The 12,448-nt window shown below is 37.6% G+C and overlaps 1 long non-coding RNA gene across 1 annotated transcript in view; it reads right to left on the reverse strand.

Annotated features, from left to right (window-relative positions):
• The window catches only part of LOC127498467 (uncharacterized), a 49,129-nt gene that overhangs the window by 4,268 nt on the left and 32,413 nt on the right, over nt 1–12,448 (reverse strand). The window lies entirely within an intron of this gene.

Below are 12,448 nucleotides of genomic sequence, written 5' to 3' on the forward strand. Positions count from 1 at the left end.
TCTTTTTTTTTTTTTAATTAATGCTATTTGTCGTCCTTTACATCTGTATGTGGGATTTACAAATATTTAACCAATGAAAAACATTTAAAAGAGCTTGTGACTAAACCTTGTAACTCCATTGGACTCTCAAGCTGTCAGTCAAACCTCATAACTCCGCCCCGCCACTATCGTGATGAAGTGCTGCATACAGTTTGCACCGTTTCTGCTTGTTTGCAATGCAAAGGTAAAAAAAACAACTGACGTTTGAGTAAGTACAGCGTTTTTTACTCAAGAAACATGTCTATAAAGGCTAATGTTTTTTTGTTTTGTATTTAAAGAGCGAAGAATATTTTAGTCTAGTATTTGCCATCTAGTTGAAGCAAATAGGCTACTGTTTTAAATATCCTGTGCATAGTGCTTCATCTTTTATATCATGAGATTTTGGCTAAATGTATTCAACAACAAGAAAAACTGAGAGCCCATATAACTACAATAAACTTTATATCCTGTAAGTTGATGAAAACGCAGATGCGGTCAAAAACCTTGTAGGCTAACTCAATTTGAGCTTGATTTTCATAAAATGTTAACATTATAATGACACATGCACGTGTTTGACATATATAAAGCCACAGTATCGACTTTGACAACACGGTGTTTAATTATTTAAAAAATGTGAGGTTTCCGCCTGAAAGCAATGATATGTAAATTAGTTGTTTTATCATCACAAACATCATAGCTATATGAACTTATTGTGTTCCTACATTACTTAAGCTCAAGTTTTACCTTAATTGTGAGTACTACTTTTAATATGTAATTTAAAGCAATATGCAATTTTGTTATATTTTAGTGCTTAGTGGTATTTTTTTTACTTCAAAACTGTGCCATGGCAACAAAAAGTTGGGAAACACTGCACTAAGGCATGGCACAGTTTCCATATTATCTCCATGTATGAAAATGAGAAATGTAAATCTTCTTGAAAGTTAATTTTACTGCACAACTGTAGAGTTAAAAAACAATGTGTTTAAAATATTATGTTTAAATCACTCCTGATAAGTTTGCATCTCTGCATTTAAACTGCTTATCAGAGTAAAAATGACAGAGACAGAGAAACATCACGTGGAGTTATTTAGATTTACTAAAATAATGACCCAACAGCTGATTGACATTTATTAGCCTTAGAGTAAAGGTATTTGATGTCACTTTGAATTATAAAGTGGTAAAATAATAGATTCATGTGCTGTTTTTTAATAAATACGAAAAAGAAAAATGATTTAATATAGGACTTTAAACATATTGCTAATCTAATCAATTACAGTAATATAAGGTGTGTCTATATTCTTAATGGATATTAATGAATATTAGCTGACTGACTGATGAAATTAACCCTTCAGGTCAAATAAAACATCAATAACAGCTTTAAGTTGTCAATGCTGGCAAATGACCATGGTATAAGCAGGATAATCCACGGCTAGCTGTGCATTAAATGATTAACATTTAATGTCTCAATGTTAAGATCTTTTAATGCACAGCTAGCCATGGATTATTCCTTACATGTTCCCTCATTATTGAAATCCTTGAATCGCCCCTGGTCAAGATGCCAAATTTGTGTGTTAACCTATTGTGAAATCTGACTGGGGAAATCATCTGACCTCACGCAAATTCTGTTATCGAATGGATTCCTAGTGAAATAACGATTTTGCCCACGAAAATTCACCAAACAATGGTAAATGCGACTGGACCTGAATGGTGATTGGTCAATATAACATTCCAGTGGTTCTGAAATATCACTGCATCAATATAGATGTTGGAAGTTGCAGGTATTACCTGTATGAATTGATATGTTATTAATTGGTGCACATGGTGTTTTAAAACATCTTCAAAGAGGTTTCCATTGTCCCCAAACTATGACATCACCCTCAGACCATAGATCTAAATATTTTCCGTCTGACCGGATAGATTGCTTTACTGGATCTTTCGTCAGATGCTTGTTAGCTCGAAACAGCTGGAAATGTGTCCTGTGATGTCTTAGCAAAGGGACAGGGTGGGTTGTTTGCTTCAAAAACCCACAATTCAGCCTGACCAAAGTGCGATGATAGGCACTATCATGGTGATGCCGCCCAACAGCAAATGTAAAGTGTATTTCCTTATAGAAATCATGTTTTAACAGGACACTCTCTTTGTAAATACAATTTTAATAAAAACAGAAGAGCGGATAACCTCTACAAACAAATCAAAGCTGTAGAATAGAAGATTTATGATGCCGTGATAACTGTACATTTGTATTCAACATGTTTACAGCTGTGACTGTCAAACTCGCACTCTTTTAAATCTTCTCATTGAGCCTGTGGCGTGTTTGTTTTCAGATAACAGCACCTTCATTATTCAATGCCATAAAACAGCTTTTAAAGCTACTAATGACTTACCCATCAAAATGCAATACAATTCATTGACGTAAATGCTTTGAACTCTGACTGAATGCTGTCATCTAGTTGAAATATTGTGGGTGTGTTATGATTTTTGACATTTCAAAAGGACATTTGAAATGTAATGTCAGACAGTAACAAACGAGTATAAAAAAGGAATTAAAGACAATAATGATGGAATTCTCTCAAACATTAGTGGATCATGTTCAAGGTTACCTGTGTGTGTCTGAAGTTTCAGCTCAAAATACCCCACAGATCATTTATTATAGCTTGTCAAATTTGCCCCTATTTGGGTGTGAGAAAAAACACGCCATATTTGTGTGTGTCCCTTAAAATGCAAATGAGCTGCTTCTCCCGGCCCCCTTTCCAGAAGAGGGTGGAGCTTTAACAGCTCGTGCTTCGGTTGCTCAACAACAACAAAGCTGGAGAATCTCACGCAGCCAAAATGAGGATTGTCAGTAACGGTGTTCAGCCTTACATTGTTCAAACCGGAGTCGGACACTGATGGAGAGACTCAGGAAGAAGTTACAACTTTTAGAATGAAACTGGACGTGGATAAATTTATGTAGTTGCTGTGGAGTTGATTCAACTCATCGACTAGCATGTGCCATCATGTTAATCTTTTGTGCAAATCCAGCTCTGAATTGACTCTCGTTTGTGAAGCAGTCCGGCGTAAAATGACGGCATGGCAACAACACTCTACTACAACAACTCTTCCTCTTCTCTAAAGCAGCCCTGAGGGATTTCTATTGAAAATAAAATAAATCCACTGCTTTTTTGTCTTCTCTGAGGCTTGAACTCTAAATAGTGTTCAGTGCTCATCTGTACAGCCAACGACAGAACAGTTAGCATGCTTTGCTTGAACTTTTGCCATGGTGTTAGAACTGGTACACCGTTGTCGCTTGCAAAAACAAAATGGCGGCACCGTGGGTAGAAACATGCAGATTAAGGGGCGGTAATATTAAAATAAGATTCCCTTCCTACATCATTAGGGGAGCAGCCTTGCAGAGAAAGGCTTTTATTAAAACAAAGTTACTGGGTTGTCCTTTTTCACGTTTTCCTGTTTGGTAGATGCACCAAGGACCCGATTATAGCACTTAAACACGGAAAAAGTCCCCTTTAACATCATTTGTTTGCAAATGCCACTTGATATTCTGCCAGTTTGCCAATGTTGTTGTCTAATGCCATTAAATTCATTCATTTTTAAGTGTGACATAATTGTCCGGATATTTTTGGGGCCATTGTATATAACCACAGGAAGAGTAATAATTGTACACACATGGTATTTGACTGAGAGTCGGTTGCTGTGAAGTTTCACCCTGACATCATTGTGAAACATAACTGGAGTAAAGCAGCCATTACAGTTTCTGCCTGCACCTTGAGAACTGGTAAAGCTGCATTGCATCCATCATGTAAAGATGCTAAAAATCACCCCAGGCTGAGGTCTCTCAACCACTGTGCTAATCAAAACACTGTAGTATCGTACATTCCTTTAAACATTTTTTCTGTCGAAACTTCCTTTGCAAACTGTAGCCTTTCAGCAGATTATGTCATACTGTTTTGAGCATTCCTATAGGCTATAATTTCTTCATCTTCCAAATTTGGTAAGGTCCTACTGCAGTTCTGGACAGTGGCTCCTGCCCTACACAAGGGAGCAATTTGGTTACCGGGATACACTTCCGGTCCATTCCCAAATGCTTCAAACTCACTCAACTCCATGACTGGAAACAAACTATTCAAAAAAAAAAAAAAAAAAAAAAAGCCTCTGTGCAGTGAAAATAAAAACAGCCAAATTGGCAATGCAATCTTAGATAGAGCATCATTTAGACATATTTGTAAAAATACTACTCATTTCTTTGGGGTAAAACTAGTAAACACTTTGGGGTGCAGAATAAATGCTTTCAATTAACATGTATATTTTTGAATGTACTTTTAAATAAACATTTGCTTAATGCTTTTAATTTCCTCTTCTAGTTCTGTGGGGAAAAGTATAAATTCATCCACCAGATGGCTAATGTCTGCTGCACATTTCATTTCTCAACTTGGAACAGTTTGGCTGTTGTCAAGAAGGTTTACATAGTTCATCATCACATTGCCCAGGAATAAAGGCCAGACTCATGGGCGGCACTGGGCATAAATGGGTGGAAACAAAAAAGTGGAAAAATTTGCACCTATTCTTAATATTATCTTTCATCATGCTCTGAATGAGTGTTTGCTTAGTGTTATTTCTGAAACAGAGATTTTCCTATACAGTGAAAAGCCCATAGATTCATCCACCAAATGGTTTTCACCTAAATAAAAGGACTGTGGTATGTGGACTTTGAATAGGTCACCAAATTACATCTAGGACCAAAATCACTATCAAAAGTACCTATTACGTCATCTCAGGGTTAACTGAGGTCGTCTCCATTGAATTGAATTATTTCACAGATTCCTGCTAAAGCGTTTAGTGAAGTTAGACTCAATAGAATGATAAGATATGATTCTCATTATACCAGGGTTTTTTTTTTCAGACAAGTTGCTTTTAGTTAATTAGTTTGTTAGTTTTATCCTTTATTGTCTCCCTTAGGAGAAATTTGTCTTGGGCAATCGAGAGAGCAGGTCAACACACAACAATCCACCATACAGTCACACTTTATCCAGACCATACAACATAAAACATTGACATACAGTGCTCAGCGTAAATGAGTACACCCCCTTTGAAAAGTACCATTTTAAACAATATCTCAATGAACACAAAAACAATTTCCAAAATGTTGACAAGCCTAAGTATCAGTAACATGAAAGTAAGGTTAATAATATAACTAAGAGAACAAAATTTTCAGTTTTACTCAAATTAGGGTGATGCAAAAATGAGTACACCCCACTGAAAGTCTCTGGAGCAAAGCTAAATTTTAGACTACAAATGTCTAATTTAACAAGAATTCAACCACAGGGGAGTCTAATTATTCATTACAAAGGTGTCCAGCAGACAGATGACTATAAAAGGGTATTAAAACCCCTTCCCATTTCATGCTGTCAGCAATGGCACCACATGGAAGAGAAATGTCAAAAGACCTGAGAAAGAAAATGATTTCTTTACACCAGAAAGGTGAAGGCTACAAGAAGATCAGCAAAGCTTTACTTATCAGTCAGAATACTGTAGCAAAAGTGGTACAAAAATTTAAAAAAGATGGAACTGCAACCATCTCACAGAGACGTCCAGGTCGTCCACGGAAGTTAACACCTTGACAGGAGCGTCTTCTGATGAGAAGGGTTGAAGAAAATCGGCATGCAAGTTCACTGCAGTTATCTAAAGAAGTAGAAAGCCAAACTGGGGTGACACAATACGGAGTACACTGCAGAGGAATGGCATGCATGGGTGCCGTCCACGAAAGAAGCCTTTCCTAAAGCCCAGGCACAAAAAAGCCCGCCTAGAGTTTGCCAGGGCCCATGCTGACAAAGATGAAGACTACTGGGACTCTGGAGTGATGGGACCAAGATAAATGTTTTTGGAACTGATGACTTCAAAACTGTATGGCGTCGCAAAGGTGAGGAATACAAAGAAAAATGCATGGTGCATGCAGTGAAACATGGTGGTGGCAGTGCCCAGCATGTTCAGCGCCCAAGTCTCACCTTTGAAAAAGTAATACCTCGTGAGCAGGGACTTTCTGAGGGGGAAATTTTCATTTAGACCCTGGTTCCTGTGGTCAAAGGAACACCAAGTACCATCCCAAAGTCCCTAGTTCCCGGGGAAAATTCCTGCAGTGGAAACGTGGCTATATGTATTTTATTGTATATTTTCAATGTATAAATATAATGTATTTTATACTCATAATTAGAGATGCACCGATCGACCAGCCAGGGATCAGAATCGGCTGATTTTCCTCATGATCGGCCCAGATTGGTGACCCTAATTTGTGTATTTGTTCTTATTTTTTTTACTGACTTTTTACTTGTGTTTTTTTATGAAAATAAAACTTTGCGTTGAAGAAAAGTAGATTTTTGTTTGTATATGCTGTCAATTGTAGTTCTTAGAAAGAAAACTGGAATCGGCAAAAATCGGTATCAGCAGATCATACTAACACAAAATCGGGAATCGGCCAAGAAAATTGCAGTCATTACGCTTTTTGAAGGGTTGCACCACATGACATTTACAACTTGAACTTACCTTGACACAGTCATGAGGGTCTACAGGGGCCTTTTCTATAATGAAATTTCCTGTTTTAAGTTTTTGTTTACTCAAATTTTGCATGTTGGTTGTACCACATGACTTTGTTGGTTGCACCACATTTTCAAGATTTTCAACTTTTTAATTAGGCTTTCTTTCTTCATTATATCAGGATAGTTGTATCAGCCTGATATTTTTTATTTTATGCCCCCCAAAATAATCAAAATGTATTGTAGCCTTTATGCCTTATCAGCCTTTTTGCTAAAAGGATGCTTTCTATCTTGAATGAAGTCATCGTTTGGCTCCCGTAGAATTTGCACATTAACTAACTGCATGTGTTTATCCCAGTTAATTAAATTGTTAAATGTGAAGCGTAGGGTGAACGCAATGTCTGCTTTTAATAAAACATTACCGGCTCCTTATGAAGTAGCACTTTACTTGACATGCATCTGTAATTCAACAAATAAAATCCTTCAACGACTTTGACTGCAAAATCAATGCAATGTCAATGATATCTCTATCCATCACTGTCACACATGTCAAAGCCTTCAGCACTGAGCTGCCTAAAACAATCTTTTATTGTATATTATTAAATAGTCTCTTTCGTTGCTAATTGTGTTTTCTTTTCTTTCCTCTCGTAATGATACACAGATGTGCATCCACACTGGCCTGAAAACATTTCATGTTTATAAGTCCAAATTTCTTTCTTAATCTGCAAGCGCAGCCTTGATGCCACATGTGTTTTTGGGATTTGAATGCTTGGTGCATCATAGGAAATTCCCTTCTTTTTGTATTCGTCTCATTCCAGCCTGTAGGGAAAAACACATTACTGATATTTAGCACCATAAGCCCTGATTTTCACAATGTCAGCAATGAAGAAAGAGAGCTGAATGCAAGTCAAATGGCCTTGATACATTAAGCATTACCTAAACACTGAACCCATATCTCACATTTCCGCCGTCATCGTCCCACAATTGTGATTGAGCTGCAAAGGTGAGCTGGCAGACATATCAAACTGGCGAATATAAAAGAGAGATCTGAGAAGATGGCACCCTGCAGCAATAAGGACTGAAGGCCAGAGGGTTTGCATGTTTGTGAGTCTGACTCATTGCTCTCTTTGTTCAGGGCTCTGTGAGCACAACCAAATTTTTTCATCACCACTTTGTGCACGTCAGGATCCTGATCATCCTGTCAGGGTCTACTTTGCGATAATGACCAGTTGACTTGTTTTTGTTTCTTTAACATTTATCAAAATTATTACTTTTTTTAAAAGTTATATTTATTTTAATCGTTTAAAGGCAAAGTATGTAAGAGGACGCTTATTTAAAACAATAACAAAGACATAGCTTGATGTCGCAGTGACGGAGGGTGGAATCATGGGAGCAGTCATGTTCACCTCCACAGCTGTTTTCACTTTATGGGGTTATCTTTGGTGACAGAACCTGCAGTAAACGATAATAAATAATTGTGGTCCATCACAAATGTGCAAAACTAACAACTAAGGCTTGCTAGACCAGGGGTGTCCAATCCTGCTCACTGTCCTGCAGAGTTTAGCTCCAACCCCAATTAAACACACCTGAACCAGCTAATCAAGGTCACAAAATATACTTCGGCCATCCGCGTCCGCCCATATGACATAATTTTCATCATTAGGAGGGTCAGCGGATGTCCGCACACCCCGTTGAAAACAAAAACTACTAAATAAGGCCCAGGTATACTTCATTTTCTGCATTCTGCTTCGTCTTGCACACAGTTGAGCGTGCAAGCCTTCTAAAGTATACTTCTTTGGCCGCGAGCGTAGAAAAATCGCGTTCAGAGCGTGCGCGCTATCCTGTGGACTGCTGTTTTTCTGTTGTGCACGGACCATTCACGCGGTCTCAAAAATTGGGCTGCACGCAAACGGGGTGTGCGGACGTCCGCTGACCCTATTGATGACGAAAATTACGGACGGTGCACGGATGTGGACGGCCGAAGTATACTTTGGGCTATAGTGTGCACACACCAAACGCGTCTTTCCACTCTCATGGCCAAAGGAGTATACTTTAAAAGGCTTGTGCACTCAACTATGCGCGAGGCAGAGCAAAACGCAGAAAATGAAGTGTGCCTGGGCCTTGAGGCATACTAGAAACTTCCAGTCAGGTGTGTTGAGGCAAGTTGGAGCTAAACTCTGCAGGACAGTGGCCCTCCAGGATGAGTTTGGATACCCCTGTGCTAGAAGCTACCAGAGATCGTCAGCTTTGATGCTACAACTATTTACCCCCTTTTTTAGGAAGCGCACTGTGTTCCCATAGTTTCTACTGACAGCTGAGGGTAGGGGGGATATTACGCCATTGACAGGTGACACAAAGACACGGGCCATTTCACTGGTTAAAATTACAAATTTCTCTGGATTTAAACATTCTTATAAACATTTGAGATAATGTACTTACTAGAGCTGGGACAATACATCAATTCGCGATACAATGATTCTGGATAGATTCTGAAATTTTCTGAATGTATCGTGATTCTCTCTCGAATCAGTTCTGAGCTTAGTTTTTAACAGCAGATGGCGCTCTAGGCTAGTTTTTAACCGCACACTCAAATGTTCATGAAGAAGAGTGCTGGAGACTGCTCGTACATTCAGAGTCATGTAAGTGGTTAAATATACTTGCATCTCGGCTCAGAATGCTTTTATGACGTGAGATTAATATAAACACAGCCCACTGCGAACACACTTGTAATTCGCTTCTACCTTTTCGAACTTTATGAATGATTATTTTAGTTTTAAGTGGTGTGTGTAAGGAATTAGAAGCAAGCAGAGTACGGCTGTTTCTAAAGCATGTAGTGCCATCTGCTGTTAAAAACTAAGCTCAGAATCGATTCGAGAGAGAATCACGATACATTTGGAAAATATCAGAATCGATCCAGAATCATTGTATCGCGAATCGAGATTTATTTTCCCAGCCCTAGTAAGGTTTTTGCATATTTTAATGAAAAAAATCTCACATATTGTACCTTTTAAAGTACTATTTTTATTAGAATTTTTACTTTAGGTTAAACAAAGCAAAATAAAAATATGTACAAGTACTCCCTGAGGAACAAATATCCCTAGTTTGGAATCGCTGATCTAATGGATCTGTTTCATGGAAAAATCACATACTGTAGATGACCATACTCCGAGATCTAACGGTAATGCTGAACAGTTTTGTGCAGTTAAGCCAAACATATAAGACTCCTCCATATGCTGATCTCTTTGTCTTTTCATTTCTCAAGCTGGAACTGTTTGACTATTGTCAAACTTAGGAAGTCAGACTTTAAAAAAAAGTCATTCACTGAGGACACCGGGTGGAAAAATGGAAACATGAGAACACACTATAATAATAATTTAAAAAAGCCTAATCCCAAACTAATATCATGTCTGACATCTCTTAAAGTGGATTTTCTCTTTTTGGTTTGATCTTTCGATTTGGTCTGGGGGGCCCTTCGTTTACAATGATGAGACTTCAGAGTCTTGCTTTGAGCTGAACATGTGTGGCATTTTCCACAAATAAGGTGCAAATTAAAGTCGGCATGAAGCTGAAGTTGTGATAGTCTTTTCTTCCCTATTGTGACGTATATCTGAGTGGAACGACTTTTTGAACGAGAAAAAATGTTTTGCACTTGATTGGATCATTGGATGGTTGTGGTTTGAAGAGATGTTGCAAGAGGGAGGAAGAAGATATTTTGATGAAAGATTATGAGGGCACATGGATTTAAAAAAAAATGTGCATGGATAAATCATTTACATGAAATATTGCAATATTCCAAAAATAAATAAGGGTGCAAAATAAAGGGTCAAATGTCTTACTTCCTGAGTGACACAATTTTAAGGAAAGTTACATTCTTTGTGAAGAATTTAATGCTTTAATGCTTTAAAAGAAGTCATGGGACATCTAAGTGTACCATATTCATGGAATGTGCTGTGCTGAATCAATTATACGTCCCGCATTATGAAACACAAACCATTTTTAAGGCACACAAGGTTGCTGACTATGGCTGGCATTCAAGGTCCATTGAAGCATACTTGCACAAAACCTACAACAACTGACAGCATTTGCATGACTTTGCAAAGCTTGTAGTAGATGGTTGGACAGGCTAAAGACAGAGTATACACAAAACTGGATGACATTCTGAAAACAGCACGTCAAAGACTATGAAGGCAACTTAATCATTGCAAAGATGAACAGCTATGCTATACTACATTAAAACAATCCAGTTGAAGACAACCAGTCGGTATATGTAACTTCCTTCTTTCATTGAACAAATGAGAAAAAGCTGTTAAACTGATTATGTGACAATTCTGGCCCTTCCTCAGTTCTCCCTCAGTCTTTCCTTTCTTTTGTCACCGAACTTCCTGTTATGTGTTTGCCTCTCCATTTCAGCATCTAAACTGGGCTGCATTCCCACCATTAATCCAACCCAGACTCTTTTCCATTCCTGTAGTCTTTCAGTTTGATGTTCCTCATCTGTTCCTCAGTTCTGCACTGAAATGGTTGACACACTGATTTAGACGTAATAAAGTGACAAACAGGAGTTCACGGACATTTTTCTTTTAAGACTTCTTTGTAGAATAACCTCAAAATCATGGGAAGACATGATCTATGCCAAACCAGCACTCTTCATCAAGTCCAAAACCAATAAGTGTACAGCAGCCAAAGAGGCAACACCCTGTTAATACAACACTGCTTACCCTACACTCTAAAAAATGCTGGGTTAAAAACAACCCAAGTTGGGTTAAATATGGACAAACCCAGCAACTGGGTTGGTTTAGTTTTATTTAACTCAACTATTGTTTAAAAATTACTGTATTGCTTGCTTAAAATGAACCCAAAGAATGTTGGAAATGAACATTTATTAATATGTATAATAAATGAACATTTATTAAGTTTAATGAATAATAACTAAATAACAAACATTTATTAAATTGCTTATTAATAAATGTTCACCTTTTGATTATTATTGTGTCTCTAGTAATTATGTGTCTGATTTTTAATTTCCAACCTATTTTGGGTTCATTTTAAGCCAGCCATACAGTCAGTTTTAAACAATAGTTGGGTTAAATAAAACTGCCCAGCACGTTGGGCAAACATTTAACCCAACCGCTGGGTTAAAACGGATATCAAATATCATTATCATTAATTATTAATATAAGTATCATTAGGTTTTTTTCCAACTTAACTAACCTTGCCTTGCCATAAAAAGGTCAAAAATGTCAATGAGACTCTAATATTAGTCTTTTATTAGTTTTTTTCTCTGTCAAGTTTTGTAGAAGCAGTAAATACATTGATAAATACTATAAGAAAGGACTGACAGGCAGACTGGAAAACTACCCAGCATGTTGGGCAAACATTTAACCCAACCGCTGGGTTAAAACAACCCAATTGCTGGGTTTGTCCATTTTCAACGCAGCATTTTTTAAAGTGTACAGTCCCATAGACTTCTATTAAAAACTTCAGCAAATGAATAGCAACACCCTAAAAAAATATTCATAATTCTATAGCAACAGTATAGAGAGCTGGAGAGATGACATCAAAACCCGCCTCTGATTTCCTCAAGATATTCCTATGGATTTTTATAATGGCTTTTTTCAATTTATGAGTAAAATAAGGTCTGTGGTAAACATAACTTGACGATACTTGAAAGTTTTGCTCAACAGCATAAATTACACACACCCATATTGCAAAATGCGGATTTTGAACGTGTTAGGATTATTTTATAAAACAAAGGGCCCTATCGTACACCCGCCGCAATGTGACGGCAGGTGCTACGCAAGTGTTTTTTTGCTAGTTTCAGCCCAATGCAGTTATTGTTGTTTAAATAGCAAATGCACTCGTGCCCATCTGTTCGCCCATGGGCGTGCTGGTCTGAAAACGAGGTG

Source organism: Ctenopharyngodon idella, chromosome 17, assembly GCF_019924925.1.
Source record: "Ctenopharyngodon idella isolate HZGC_01 chromosome 17, HZGC01, whole genome shotgun sequence".
Classification (NCBI taxonomy): domain Eukaryota; kingdom Metazoa; phylum Chordata; class Actinopteri; order Cypriniformes; family Xenocyprididae; genus Ctenopharyngodon; species Ctenopharyngodon idella.